Source organism: Pieris napi, chromosome 21 (assembly GCF_905475465.1).
Source record: "Pieris napi chromosome 21, ilPieNapi1.2, whole genome shotgun sequence".
Lineage (NCBI taxonomy): Eukaryota > Metazoa > Arthropoda > Insecta > Lepidoptera > Pieridae > Pieris > Pieris napi.
The window spans coordinates 10,760,080-10,776,428 of NC_062254.1; the positions used below are offsets into that span (position 1 = coordinate 10,760,080).

A 16,349-nucleotide genomic window follows, 5' to 3' on the forward strand; every position below is an offset into this window, starting at 1 on the left:
TAAAATCGGTATTTGAGAGTATCTAGAAAGTGTTTTTAGACGTTCAATAAAATGACAAGCTATATTCTATTTTACGGTCTTCAAAAGATCGTAACAGCATTCTTCATTGTCCAAGTGAAATTAAGCTTTATATCAGCGATAAAACTTTGCCACACGGCCGTTGAAAAGATAATTTTTCTGAGCGCTTTGAATACATTATCGCCATTTTATGGACTATCGTTACGTTTTTATTACTATCCATTGTTATATTTCGTTAATGAACTTACATTATGTAACTTTGTGAGAATAATTTTTTATATAAGATGGTGTGGTATTTTCTTTTTTTTAAATACAAATTATTTATTAGTAACGAAATTTTACTGTCAAAAGACAGTCACCAAAAGTATATTAGAGCTGGTTACCCTGACACGGGTATTTTTGATTTTAAAGGGTTCCCAAATACATATTACATACTAATAGACTCGGCCAAGCGTTGCTGTGGCTAAGATTTTTGTTATATTACATAGTAGTAAACTATTCAAGAGAAACGGTAGGAGAACACCATTCCACCATGCTTTTTTGGTGGTTATGGCATTAAATTGTAGCTTATGTGAAACGTTGGTATTTATTTTGATAAGGATCAATACCTAGGTACAAATAAAGAGCCTTTTCTAGCGGTGGTATTTTAATAAAAAAATAATAATAAAAGGACGCTTATTGTGACGTAACTATAAAAGATAGAGACATGCTGTCGCGATATTTTTTATAGATAGTGATGTGTCCTGAAAAATTGAAATACATCATTTTGTTCTATCATTAATAGTTTTCGCAGCGCACGCGATTGGGAAGTTTTTTGTTTATTTTTTTACACCTTGGGTTAGATTATTCAAGTTTTAGTAAGCATCCCTATTTTTTTTTTTAAATGAAACATAGCCTATGTCACTCGGAAATAGTGTAGCTTGCCAACGGTGAAATAATTTTTGAAATCGGTCCAGCAGTTTCGGAGCCTATTCATTTCAAACAAACAAAAAATCAAATCTTTCCTCTTTATAATATTAGTATAGATTGTAATGCATTGTTATAATGAATAGACAGACAGACATAACAAAATTTATTGAAAAAACAAATAAGGTACATTTTAAGTATGTAATGTGTGTTTGTAACTGGCCCTGGCTCTGAATTATTCTGTGGAGCAGACGAATTCCACAGCGCTGGAGACCACACCAGTTACTTGAAGAATGACCATGTCAATAAACATATTTTTTTAAAATAGTATTAAGTGAATGGATAAGCACGCTATTTCGCAGGTGGCGCGTTTGAGTCCCGACTATACGCGAATGGATTTCTTTTTCACGGCATTGACTTAACTAAGGATAAGATTCAGGGTCGGAAAAAGCAACTCTCTTATGTCAAAAATGTGTTGGATTTGGCATAAGATAGACTACCTCTCACAAATTTGTTTTAAACAAATATGTAATAATAATATTATGTAATAACTAGTGGACCCGACAGACGTTGTCCTGCATGATATTTCAAGCAATTAGTAAAGCAAAGTATGAAAGTACCGACTGCAGCGCCATCTGGCGGGCTGATTTGTGAATCTAAACCATTCCCAGATCCCCTTGAACACACACAAAAAATTTCATCAAAATCGGTCCAGTCGTTTGAGAGAAGTTCAGTGACATACACACTCACAGAAGAATTATATATATAAAGATATGTCAATAAACGCACAAATCTACATGTCATGTGTCACGTGTGGGGCTCTTCATATATCTCGTCGTCTACATTCAGCATCTTATGCTAAAGTATTTTACGTAAGAGGGTATAATGTTCCCATAACACGTTCATAAATAACGCATAATATTACCAGCTATAAAATACAGAAATAGATTAGTTAGCTGTAAACGAAACAATATTTTTCGGTCGTTTAGTTTTGAGCACTTCACTGTGGGCCAAGGGTTATTTTGTAACGTCGTGTTGCAACAATGTGCTAGTTAGGTGAAATCTATTTTGACTATATTTTATACGAATTTTTACACGCTTTATATTAGCTTCACCTGTATGTATGTAACCGACTCCTTCGGACTCGATTTTGACCCACTTTTAACGGACAGATTTAATTCAAACTTTGCGCACCTGTCAAAGATCGATGATAATGCAATAATCCGAAAAAAAAATGAAAAAATAAAAAAAATTTAACTAAAAAATAATGCTCTGTGCCATATTTTTCGTCTATCGAGCAACCCACGCTTTTTCACAATAATACCAGTATTTTTTGTTCATTACCATTTTCAGCCTAAATTAGAAATTATTTTTCACTTTTTAGTTTGATGTGCTTTAAAAGCGTGTGTTCTAGTTTTTTTAAACTATTATTTATATTTGCGCAAGTAACGTTGAACGAATGATGTTTCAGTAAATATACAACGTGTTTTATACGTTATGGATTTTTTTTTCTGTGCATATTAACGTAAAAGTACAAATAAAGAAACCCATTTTCCCATACAAACAAATTGCGGTAAAATAAGTCAATTAATTTAACACCATTGTAAATTCATTCATATTAGACGATTACAACGCCGCTCATTGACGTGTTAGTACGTAAAGATTAAAAGAATTAGACCGGGACTTAAATATTATTATACTATCACTTGTGTTCAAATCATAACAAATTTAGATTATTGGTATACGACTGTTTACTTTTTACATGTTCAGAAGTGTCTTGTGAATATTTAAATAAATCTCAACTATAGATGAACTTGTGCAAGAACAAATGTATTTACAGATATAAACCTAAAAAACAGTTTTGTTTCTTCAGGAGATACAAAAGCGTAAAGAATCTTCTACAGCGTAAGTAAATGTTACACGTTGTCAAACTGAATATTTAAACAAAGTAGGGAAGCTGTATGAGCTTACGGAGTCTTTCTTGGAATATTTCCGGGTTGATTTGTAAATCTCTATTCAAATGTATGTGTATTAAATTTTCTATTTTATCTATAATACAATTAATACGCTATCATTGCAATTTAGATATTTTAAAATATTTTCCATTAAAAAAGTGTATGTACATAAATAAGTGGGAAGTTTCTTTGGATCAACTTTATCGATAATGATTACAACAAAATTTAATAAAGTCTATGTGTTTTATTGTTGATTTGTATTAATGTTTATTAATATAGTTAAAATGATTAAATACTAAAATAAACAAATACACAGTATTTACAATTTTTTTAATGCAATAATAATAATAATAATTACATTTTTAAAACAAATTTAAAAAGTCGCTGTGACAGTGTACCTTTAACGCTTAGCATTACCTCGCTGTATTGCGATAGAAATACGTTGAGCGAGGAAAGCACCAGCTCTGGTCACCGACAATATATATTTAGTAACACGTTCATAGGCACGTTATCAGCCTTCTGTCTGACGTACGTTGATTTTCTTAGGGACATGCTGGTTTCACACAATGGCTTCATCGAAGTTTCATTGCGCACATTAGATAAACCTAATGATGCACAGCTCGGATTCAAACTCGCATTGTATGGTTGACAATCGCAGACTATTCCTTCAGAAGCAAAAGGTATTATTCCTGACTGACAATGACAGTGATTAATTTTTACTAAACGTTTTCAAACGAGCAAAGTTAGATGAATTTTTTGCCAACATGTTTTGTCTAAAGCGTGTTGGGCTAGCTTGACTTCATGTAAATGCGAGCCGAAGGCATCCGTCAGGTTTTAGTGGGTAGGTGTGAAGATATTATGTCTGAGTCCCACATAATCCCTGCTGGAGTAAAATTCAGCAGGAATATGCGTAAAAGCATTTCCTGACGTTAAAAAAAAAAAAAAGCTTGACTCATGTGTTCGAATCTCGGCTTCTTCACTTGTACGGTGAAGGAAAATTGTGAGGAAACCAGCATGACTTAAACCTAAACCGTGTGTGTCAGCACTGACGGCTGGTGCCTATATTTAAGTAAATTATCACGAAACAATGTCAGAAATCTTAGGCCAAGACTTATTTGTTGTTGCGCCACTATATTTGTTGTTTATCCTGAAGCAACTTTTATCAAAATTAATATTTTAATTGATTGAAAATGTATTGTTAAATTACGATTTTAAACCAAAACTTTTTAACCAACGAGAGGCAATTTTATTACTAGCAAACTCGGCGAACTCCGTTTCGCCACCAGATGGCTTCGTTTTATGTAACATTTCGTTTGGTGATCCCGCTTTTCTGTTGAATTTTTTCCTGAATTTTCTTTGCTATAAACCTCACGGAGCCCGAGACCTTTCCAACGAATGCAAAACCGTGGAAATCGGTTCGTGCGTTCTGGAGTTATAGCGTCAGGAAGGAAAACCCGACTTATTTTTATATAGTAGAGATAGACATTAGACATTCTAAATGAAGTTCCGTTCCTTCAATACTTAAACAATTATTTATCTTTCTTACCACTATTGAAAATAGTTTTCCCGCTACACTAGTAAAACTGTTTAATCAAAGCACTTCATTTAGGGCAAAGGACCGAACTTTGTCAATCTAATCACTTAGACATGTTTTGTGATGCTGGCCCTTATAATTAAGATTAATTGCGTGACGCCTACGAAGATCACTGGAGTTACTATGGCAACACTATAAGAGATTCTTCATGATACATTGGGTGGACTTAATCAGTTTCGCAAACTATAATCAATCGATTATGTTAATATTAGATTTAAAACAAAAAACCAAAGAAATTCTCTGGATTGCAATTCACAAAGATTCAATAAAATCAATGGCGTTACAACCTTTTTAGGTCTGGGCCTCAGATTTCTATATCTGTTTATTGATCATTTGGTAGGCAAGTAGGCAAGTAGGTGATCAGCTCTCAGTGCCTGACGCACGCCGTTGACTTTTTGGGTCTAAGGCAAACCGGTTTCCTCACGATGTTATCCTTCACCGTTCCAGCGAATGTTAAATATATACATAGAAAGAAAGTCCATTGGTGCACAGCTGGGGATCGAACCTACGACGTCAGGGATGAGAGTCGCACGCTGAAGCCACTAGGCCAACACTGCTCTCAAGGATTCAATAGACTTGAAATAAATTCTGGTACTGTCATGTCATCGCGGCTTATGAGGAACTTCTGTCTTATGATGTTAAAACTTTACTCAAATTCAAATATAGTATAGAGCAGTGTTCTCCGTAGGGCTCACACCCCACAGGGGGACAATTAGATTGTTAAGAGGGGCTATTCGAAAATTTATTAACATAATTTAGAATATGAATTTCTATTTTAGTTTCTAAGTGAACAATTCATTTTTTAATATATGATAATTATGTATGTTACATAGGTTTTTATAAGATGGGCTTGACACATAAAAGGTTTGGGAACACATATAATCATATATCTGAAAGCAACGTTAAACATGGCCACGAGTTAACTGTCGCATGCATGTTTGCTGTCCAGTGTCCATGCATAAAGGCATGAGCGCAATGGTGTAATAGTTTTATAATTCTAAATTCAAAAATAAATACTTATACTTGTATATTTTGGTGTCAGAGTATTATTGCATAAACACTTACTTTTTTATTATTTCACTACAAACAAGGTAAGCACAAGTATAAAGGCACCACAACACGTGCGGCAGTCGCTTCCACACTTCACTAACTGAAAGTGTACCTTTCAGACAGACTAAGGATTGTGGCACACTAGATTAAATTGTACCTTAACTGTACATAAAGTTGACCGTTCAGTGCACGTTTGATTGATTTGGGTTTGTTAGTTGACTTGCAATTTGTTAACATAAGTGACAAATCAAATACACAAATAGCTTGATTGATTTAACATTTTTGTGTATAATTTTACGATAATAATAATCCATAGCACAATTCATGGAAAATTTGACTTAATGAAACATTCTTCCCCTTGGTGGTCTATCAGGAATAATTATGAATAACCAGTCAAATATAAAATCACTTGTTTAATACTCATTTTCCTAGTCTATTAAAAAAAATCTATAAACAAAAGTATAGTTTGGTCATAGTATGTAGTCATGTTTTTGTATATTTTCTGTCCGCGATTAAAGGCTGGTGTCCTGTTATCTCAGTTGAAAACCAGCCTCAGAACAAAAAAGTACACATGTGTCACTGCTGATCACCCACTTGCCTATTAATAAAATAATCACGAAACAGATAAAGAAATCTGAGGTCCAGACCTAAAAGGTTCTAGCGCCACTATTGGAACGAAGTTCCTTATCGCGCGTTGTGAAAGGGGGATAGACGGAAAAAATTCTTACGAAAAGTTGTCACGACACTTTTTTGCTATTTGCTATTGTAATACACCGGTCCTCGTCTGATCACCGAAGTTAAGCAACGTCGGGCGAGGTCAGTACTTAGATGGGTGACCGCCTGAGAACACCTCATGATGTTGGCTTTTTTTTGTAGGGATAAGAAATGAAAATTATTTTTGGAATCACTTAACTAAATTAGTCTTGTTGGAACGAAGTTATCGAGCGTTGCGAAAGGGGGCTAGACGGAATAAATTAAGACCAAAAGTTGTAACGACACTTTTTGCTAGTTGTTATATTTTACATTTTCGATTTAGCTATCGCCCACGTCCATACCACGTTGACTACACCGGTTCTCGTCCGATCACCGAAGTTAAGCAACGTCGGGCGAGGTCAGTACTTGGATGGGTGACCGCCTGGGAACACCTCGTGATGTTGGCTTTTTTTTTTCGTCGTAAGATTGGTGTCGAGAAAATCTATCATACTGTTATGATACCAATTAACATATAAATTAATCGAAAGGAATTTCGTTCCATCCGGGTGTCCCTTGACACCTCTAAAGTTTTTTTTGTATTATATATATATTAGGTTGGGGAAAAAGTCTTTTCGCATTATAGTATGTATGAACTCGTAATAAAATCTCTTTGGCTATACTATATGTATCTGGCTGGTTTTGTTATCAAGGAAAGTTGAGATTTTAAAGAAGATAATTCCAAAATAAAATTAGGATAATGACTGTTTTTTATTTATTTTTCGTACCGTCAAGATGAGTGAATCGAATGAAGAAATTCGATACATTTTAAAATTTTACTACAAAAAAGGTCAAAATGCAACACAAGCCGCGAATTTTTTTTGCGATGTTTATGGACCTAGTGCAGTGTCTGTGAGAGTAGCACAAATTTGGTTTAAGCGTTTTCAATCCGGAAATTTTGATGTCAAAGATCCAAGTCGCTCTGGTCGCCCTATGACAGATAAAATGGATGCAATTTTTGAAAAAGTGGAGCAAGATCGGCATATCAGTAGTTACGACGTAGCTGAAGAACGGGGAATTGACCACAAAACAGTTTTGGCGCATTTGAAAAAACTGGGTACACAAAAAAGCTCAATACTTGGTTACCTCACGAGCTCACTGTAAGAAACCTAATGAACTGTGTACTCATTTTTGATTCTTTATTACGACTTAATGAAACCGAACCATTTTTGAAGAAGCTGAGAACTGATGATGAAAAGTGGATCACGTACGACAAGAACGTGCGAAAAAGGTCGTGATCAAAGGCCGGTCAGGCTTCACAGACTGTGGCGAAACCCGAGATAACTCGCAACAAGGTGATGCTGTGTGTGTGGTGGGATTGGAAGGGCATTATTCATTATGAGCTGTTACCACCAGGCAGGACCATCGATTCTGAACTCTACTGCTAACAACTGATGAGATTAAAGCAAGAAGTTGAGAGAAAGCGGCCGGAATTCATCACCAGAAGGGGTGTGGTTTTTCATCATGATAACGCTAGACCTCACACATCTTTGGCCACTCAGCAAAAACTGAGAGAGCTTGGCTGGGAGGTGATAATGCATCCGACGTATAGTCCTGACCTTGCACCTTCAGATTTCCACCTGTTTCAGTCTCTTCAGAATTCTTTAGGCAGTGTCAGGTTATCATCACGAGAGGACTGCCAAAACTAATTATCGCGGTTTTGATCAGAAGCACCAAAATTTGTATAGCAATGGGATCATGTCCCTACCTAAATAATGGCAAAAAGTTATCGATCAAAATGGTACCTACATACTTTAGTTAAATGTAAATAAAGTATATTAAAAAATGTTTTGAATTTTCTTAAAAAATGCGAAGAAACTTTTTCCCCAACCTATTATATGTTCCTTTATTACAGTCTTCGCACCCGTTTCAACGCATCTAGCGCTGCCGGCTTTTGAGTGAGGTAGTCTTTCTTAAAACAATTGGAGGTCAATTCTTTATGAAGTATACGAAACGCATCACACACAACATTCTCTCGATGTATCCACAACTTAATTCGTTATAATCACATGCGGTGGTGTGAGGTGAAACCGAAAGCTCATTGAATAATAACTTATTACGCCACAACGAGCTAAATAATGTACAAATGAGGTTTGTCGGAAAATATTTGTTATAAAAATGTTTTTATTATAAGATGTGTAAATTGTTTTTCATTTCTTATTCCGTGTGATTTTTCAATAGGAATCGAAATGAGATACTCGTTACTTTGATGTTTTATTTGTTAGAATTTTACAATGGTAAATGGCCTATTTTTGCTACTACTACATTTACCACTAGTTGATAATTATAATAAAAGCTCGTTTAATTTCCAATCATTACTATTTTTTTTTCATTTTTCTTCTCATAAACATTTTTTGCTCCTGTTATCCTATTTTAGTATCCTATATCCTAGCTACCATCAGTACCGTCGAATGGAACCCCTTCCGGGTCTACTCCAGCTTTTCCTCCTTTCTCTGTCCATGTCTTCCTTTCTCAATTCGCTTCCTGCTACCGCTTCTATTTCTTCTATCTACATTTTTATCTTAATATTCTTTGATGCTATCACAGATTAAAATTATATTTTTATATAGTCTATATAACAGGCAATTTTTATACTTTTACTTAATTTCTAAGATATCCAAGGCTTAAGCATAGACAAATTACCGCTAATTAGAGAAATTCGGTCAAGCTTACGTAAAAATGTCCAAATGTTTAAAAAAGCGAAGAATTCGCGACGTCGCAATTTAGAAAGTTAATTTATTTAGGAAAAAAGCATTTATTTACAAAAAACCATATATTTTAAATTTGAGAAATTAATCAGAATAATATCAAACGAACACAAATTTAAATCATCTGAGTTTAAATCAGTAATACCCATAAAAATCTCTCAGTTGTATTAATTAATATTTGCGAATTTCCATTCAATTCTAAACCCGTGATTAAATCATAAGTGCAGTTAATTTATTTAGGAATGATCATTCACGGACTGTTACTTATTTTAAAATGCGTTTTGGAAACTTATTCTTTATTATTAGTGTAATGGTGTTAAATTAAAATAAAAACATGTTTAGCAATCCCTTCTGTCTTTAGTTTCGTTACTAAGTAATTAAGTTAATATTTAAGATGAAGACAAAGATCGTATTATGTTATCTTAGGACCCGCGTTAATTACTCTGTCTAATCAAAGCCTTCGTTAAGCCTGGGAGAGGTCGTGTGAATGAAAGATCATCAGTTTCGAATTGTTATATGGAAGAGTGTTTTAGAAATTTGTTTGTTAGCATTTAATGCATAATTCCTTACAGTATATTTAAGTAGCGAGCAGTGTTGGCCTAGTGGCTAGTCGTGCGACTCTCCTGAGGTCGTAGGTTCGATCCCGGTGGTGTACCAATGAACTTTCTAATGGTGCATTTAACATTCGCTCGAACGGTGAAGGAAAACATCGTGTGGAAACCGGCTTGCCTAAGACCAGACGGTGTGTGTCAGGCACAGAAGGCCAATTATCTACTTTTCTATTAGATTGACAAACGATCATGAAACACATACATAAATATGAGGCCCAGACCTAAAATTAAGTTTATTTTTGAAAGCTTAAAGGGACTATCGATGTGGCATTTGATAATTTTATATATAATATACATGTCCGCTATATCCAATCTTATCCGTAATGGCAAAATTTTAAAGCGTTCAATCTTTTTGATCGTTAAGTAGAAGAGGTCGCAAAAAACTTTCTAAAAGAAATATATCAAATGGTAACGGCTATATATGCACTCTATAAATATGCAGTTCAGTCCACAGCTATTATAGTAGAAAAATGTGTGCTGTATAGCTGAATTATATGTCACAGAAAATAGACAATCTTCAACGATTTAAGGATCTAAATCTTTTTTTCTGTCCTTCATTTTATCATAAGGAATAAGGATGTTTCATTCATAGGTAGAAGTACAGCAGGGGTTCGAATACAAGACCTCAGTGTAAAGAATCGCGTGCTAACACTGCTAATAACAATACCTCTAAGTAAATTATTACTTAAATTGATTTGCCATTGACCTTCAATAAAGAGAAAATCAATGCAATTTTGTTGCACACACTTAGCCTTTCATACTTTAAATCGTGTTTACTAAGGGTATGATCAGATGGTCGATTTGCCATGAAACATTTTATTAAAGATATGTTTTTTTTATTAATTATCTCAAAGACACAATTTAATATTACGATCTAGTCTAACTTAAGACTAATAGGTGATTTAAAACTAACCTAATACTAAAACCGCCACACCACATACAACACAACGCACATCTATATACAGGGTGGTCTAGTGGATATTATGAAAAAGATACAGGTGTAGATTTTTTCGAATTTTAATAAGAATTAGTAAAAAAAGTCAATTTTATAACTCTGCAGGGTTTAAGCTCAGGGACCTCCCGTAGAACAATTTTTTGCAGCTGATGACCTCATCTATCCCTTTTTTGCGATTGATCCACAACTTTTTGGCCACCCTGTCTAAGCAACCCAAAAACGCACTTTCTTCGCCCAACGCTTTTTCTCCTTCCGAGGCCCTTTCATCTTAAACCACTTCCTTAAAAACAAAATTATCACAAAAATTTCCAAACTCACATTACATACACTTACTAAAAATCTCAAACAATATCTTGTTGTATGTTGCTGATACAGAAAATATTCTTATTGTGGAAAAATAGTTAAAATATTTGGTATGTAGAAATCAAAAATTTAAATACTGTTTACATGTTAATGGGACTGGATGCCCACAACACGGAATCCTAGTGTGGGGGCCAGTGCACTTTACTTTACCTACATATCCTGTATATTGTGTGTAATAAAGTTTTTCTTCTTCTTCTTCTTCTTAAAAGAGATATTAAACATAAGAATATGTCCAATAACACTGCTGACAGTTCAACTCAAAATATCTTTATTCAAGTGGGTAACCAAGTACACTTTTGAATCGTCAAGTTAAATTAATCGTAAATTTACATTTACTTCCAGTTCGCAAGTCAAGGGCGTAGAGCGGGTAAGAAGAACTGGCAAGAAACTTTCCGCCTCTCTTTTTAATCGCCAGGTATTGTCATACAAATTCTTTGAACTGGAGCAATTCAATCCCAAGGATTAGGATCATTTAAGTAGTCCTCAAATTTATAAAAAGCTTTGTTGATTAGTTTCCGTTTAACGACGGCTTTGAATTTATTTAGTGATAATACTCTAATTTCGCTTGGGAGTTTGTTGTAAAAACGAATACAATTTCCATATAAGGAGTGGTTTATCTTTTGGAGCCTGGTTGGTCGTACACTCAAATTAGTTCTATTTCGCGTATTATACTGGTGATAGTCACCATTTGTTTTAAAATCGTTTATATTTTTTTGGATATACAACAAGGCTTCAAGAATATATTGACCAGATAGTGTCATAATATTTAATTCCTTAAACTTATTCCAAACCGACTCCCTCGGAGAAACACAACAAATACCCCGAACAGCCCGCTTCTGCAGCACAAATATGGATTGAACCTCTGCAGCAGCACCCCACAGTAGAATACCGTACGACATTACGCTGTGAAAGTAGCTATGATAAACAATTTTTGCCGTGTCCATATCAGTCCATATCAGATTTTCTTTACTGCATATGCTGCAGAGCTGAGCCTATTCGAAAGAGTATCTATGTGCGGGCCCCATTGGAGTTTACTATCTATTGTTATGCCTAGAAAAACAGTTTTGTCAAAAAAGTTTAGTTCACTGTCCTTAATTTTCAGGTTACCAATATCTCGCTTTACGCTAGTAGTTGTAAATCTAATACATTTTGTTTTATTCTCATTAAGCAGTAAGTTATTTACATTAAACCAGTTAACTATACGAGAGATAGAATTGTTTACATCGTCCAATAATAGGTTATTCCTATTCACTTTAAATAGAAGTGAAGTGTCATCAGCAAACAATACCATCTCATGAACTTCGTTGACAAAGAATGGGAGGTCATTTATGTAAATCAGAAATAAGAAAGGCCCGAGAATCGATCCTTGGGGGACGCCCATTGATACCTGCGAACCCGGAGAGGTGACTCCATTGACATGAACTCTTTGGATCCTTCCCTTTAAATATGAATTCATCAGACTGGAAGCTTTGCCATCAACGCCATAGTGTTGAAGCTTTCCAACGAGTATATCAGGATGAACACAGTCAAAGGCCTTTGACAGGTCACAAAAGACGCCGACTCCATCATATGATTCTTCCCAGGCGTTAAATATGTCCGAAATCAACTTCACACCGGCATCGATTGTGGAGCGATCCTTAGTGAAACCATACTGTTTATTATGTAAGAGTTTATTTTTATTAAAATTTAAAGAAAGCTGGTCTAGCATTATCTTTTCAAAAACTTTGCTCAACACAGGGAGCACGGAAACAGGTCTGAAGTTTGACGGATCAGACTCACTACCTGCCTTGAACAACGGTGTAATCTTACTTAATTTCATTTCGTCCGGAAAGGCTCCACAATCGATACATCTGTTAAAAATGATAGACAATTCAGAGCTTATTACATTAATAACGGAATTTAAAATGACTGTTGACATACCTCATATATCTTTACTTTTTTTTTAATTAATAAGCTTAAAAGTTTTAACGATATCATTACAAGTTATATGTTTAAACTGAAATTTAATATTACATTCAGGTACATATTTTTCTAGCAATGAGATCGCAGCAGCAGGTGAAGAATCTAGGGACTTGGTCGTATTTAGTGGTACATTTGTAAAGAACTCTTCAAAAGTTAAGGGGAAGACACTCCGTTCACGAGTACTATCTTTCCCAATCACCACTGTTTATAGACGAATGGTTTTGTCCTCTTCAATGTTCGCACTAGGCCCGTGGTGTCAAGAAGTTGAATTGCCTCACCATTCGCGTGGTGCGTTTGTTCGTGGGCTCCAGCGTCTTAAAAGGAGAAGACATCAAAGAGATGTTTCAGCATATATTGTTATATTATGTAAGAATGTTTTAAGATGTCTATATTTTTCCCACCCTGTATGGAAAAATTCTTTTTCGATGAACAACTTTGGTTTCAAATTTTACCAGAAATCGAGTTCAGGTTCTCAATAATAAAGCCACGGGGCACATTGAGTTTCTTTAAGAAATAAAGTATAACAATTATTCCTATAACTTTAACTTCCAATTTTACCAAACTTTATGACCTTAACTTCTTAAAGAACCTTCCTATGATACTGGTTTTATACAATCTATTCAGTACAATTTGTTCTTAGCGATCGCATGACGGATTTCAATCCTATTAGCTAATGGACCGTCGCATTTATCGAACGTTTTAATATAAATGCGACATTCAATTTTAATTCACTCGATAAAAGAGAAAGTATTGGTTTGATAAGTTATATAATACATATATATTAACTAACACAATAAGATATGACCAGGGGGCCTCATAGCCTAGCGGTCTTATTAAGTAGCAGCTAGGTGAGGGGTACCGGGTTCGATTCCCGGTTCGAGGACAAGTTTTAATTTAATTTAAATTTGTTCTCGGCCTTTGGGAGGGTTGTGCGGTACCGGGCGAGTGCCAAAACCGTACATGGAGGATATGATCGAATTTCTAAGGCAAAAAGAACGATTGATAAAAAATCTCATACTTGACGCTGGCTAATGCACAAACCGTGCCAGAGCCATAAATAAAAAAAAAATAAAAAAAAGATATGACCATCTCCTAATATCACATTTCTTAAACTTGTCTATGCATCAGAGACCCTAGAGGCATCCTAAAACAACTCAGAGTTCTCTGATGAGTAGTGCAGTAAGCATTTGCATTGAAGTATTGCATCTTCTATCGCATTTACCACACACAGTGATCAGAGGTGTTCGGATTGATACCTACATCTGAGTTTTATCATCGGACGTCAAAGTCAAAAGTCAAAAATCATTTATTAATGTAGGTAACACAATGTACACTTATGGACGTCGAAAAAGAAATAAAAATTAAATGCTTCTAATTTTGCATTAACTGCCAGTTCTCAAATCAAGGGCGTAGAACGGAATAGAAGTGGCTTTAAACTCTCCGCCACTCTTTATTAATCGCCAAGTTTTTTGTTTTAGTCGAGGCGTCGCGTCGAGGCAAAATACGAAATTCCATTTGTATCACCTCGAAATCCGTCAATAACTAAGCGTTTTTTTAAGGCAGTTTTTGCCGTGCACCAGTGGAACCAGTTGCCCACTGAAGTATTTCCGAACCAATTCAACTAAGGGTCCTTAGTTGGGTCCTTAGTTAGGTCCAAGAAGAGAGCGTAACAGTTCTTGAAAGGTCTGCAACGCACTTGCAAGCCTTTTGGCAATGTATCCATGGGCGGCGGTATCACTTAACATCAGGTGAGCCTCCTGCCCGTTTACCCCCTATTACTTAAAAAATCACAATTTTGTTACTGCCATCCATTTCTTGGATTGTCCATTTCTGTCCAGAAGTGCTAGGACACGAGATTGTCTGACATCAAGACTATTTTACAGATAATATAGTCCAATTTCCTTTACCCGTAGAAATTCAAATTCAAAATTCAAAAATCATTTATTCACGTAGGTAACACAATGTACACTTGTGATTCGTCATTAAAGAAATAAATATTAACGCTTCTAATTTTACATTTACTGACAGTTCTCAAATCAAGGGCGTAGAACGGAAGAGAAGAACTGGCAATAAACTCTCCGCCACTCTTTTTAATCGCCATGTTTTTTTTTTTTACACAACGTTTGTAAGGAGCTGCAACCATTACACCATGTTCCATATGACATTTTAAGTAATTAATAATAGAGGGGTCCATAATTATTAATAGTAATATTCTATTTTTTAAAGCGTGCACATATTATATAACAATTAATCATATGATATACTTGTTTAATATATTATTCATTATTCAAATAAAGAGGCTATAATAATAGTCCAAGTTCACGTATAAGCATATTCACAGCTAAAAACCTTATTAATATTTCCGAAGAAGTGTTACGTTTTTTAACATGAACTCACAACTTCATTTTAGTTCCCCATAATTAGTTTAAAGTTGTTGTCACGCGATCAGACCGTTAAGCTGTAGGTAAGTTAAATTAATTGGCCACTACAAATTCCGTAAGTCTATTTTTGTTGTGTAAAAGTACCATGAACCCTAGTAGCATAGGCAAAATACACTAGTGCTCTGACTATTTTTAAGTCAAGTATCAGATGATCCTTTGGCCAAGAAGCTGATTCCAGGAGCTACGGATCTTATTAAGAGTATATTAAGCACTCAAACTAGAAAATGGCTGTTCTATATTGTACTAATTATTGTCCATAGCTTAGTCTGTAAGCTTATTTTAACCGCCATAGTAATATTCTAATGGATGTGTTCAGATATTTAAAATGGTGATGGATATTTTAAATGAATTTACAGGAAAGCGAACCAGGAATGAATTCAAAAAGATTTATAAATATTAATCTGTAGATTTGTATTTATCTGTCTCTTTTACACACAAATTAACAGAAACATATCTTTTTTAATCAATTAAACGTTTAAAAATAATCTTATGTAGCGTACATCTACTTGGTTTCATTGTTTTACTTTTTATTATTTTCTTCAAGTCTAAGAAACCCAATTTATATTCACCCTTTAACAAATGAGTCATTAAAACGATGTTTTAGAATTAAATTAGCTACAAAATGAGGCAGGTATAATCGCATTATAATGGATGAGGGAGGCGACTCAGGAATGAAACCACTTCTCAATTAATTTTTAATTCACCGGAAGTACGGTAAGTGACAAAGAAGGGTAAGTGTAGTGTATGTTCAGAAATATTCACTATCATACAATTTAATTCGAAAAACCAGTGTCGCTACAGATTTCTCTACCTGTTTTGAAATATTTTTATCTTAGGCGATTGGGTGTTCAGCCTTCTGTTCCTGACACACGCTTTCGATTGTATAAGTCTAAACCATACCGGTTACCTCACGATGTTTTCCGTCATCGTATGCACTTCTTCTTTTAGTGCCTCTCCATTACTGGAGGTTGGCCGTCAGTATCTTGAAGCGTGTCTTGTCCTGTGCCAGATGCAGCAACTCTTCTGCAGTTGCAAT

The 16,349-nt window shown here is 34.9% G+C and overlaps 1 protein-coding gene and 1 non-coding gene across 3 annotated transcripts in view; one reads left to right on the plus strand and one right to left on the minus strand.

The window, feature by feature from the left end:
- The window catches only part of LOC125060106 (neuroglobin-like), a 104,840-nt gene extending 99,224 nt beyond the window's left edge, over positions 1 to 5,616 (minus strand). For both annotated transcript variants that reach the window (XM_047664820.1, XM_047664821.1), the window contains exon 1: positions 5,539 to 5,616. The gene's annotated coding sequence lies outside the window, so the exon portion shown is untranslated. The remainder of the gene's footprint in view (positions 1 to 5,538) is intronic.
- A 948-nt stretch (positions 5,617 to 6,564) lies between these two features.
- LOC125060557 lies at positions 6,565 to 6,683 on the plus strand. The gene has a single exon (XR_007118884.1). It is a non-coding gene; the product is annotated as a 5S ribosomal RNA (ribosomal RNA).
- Positions 6,684 to 16,349: the final 9,666 nt, after the last annotated feature.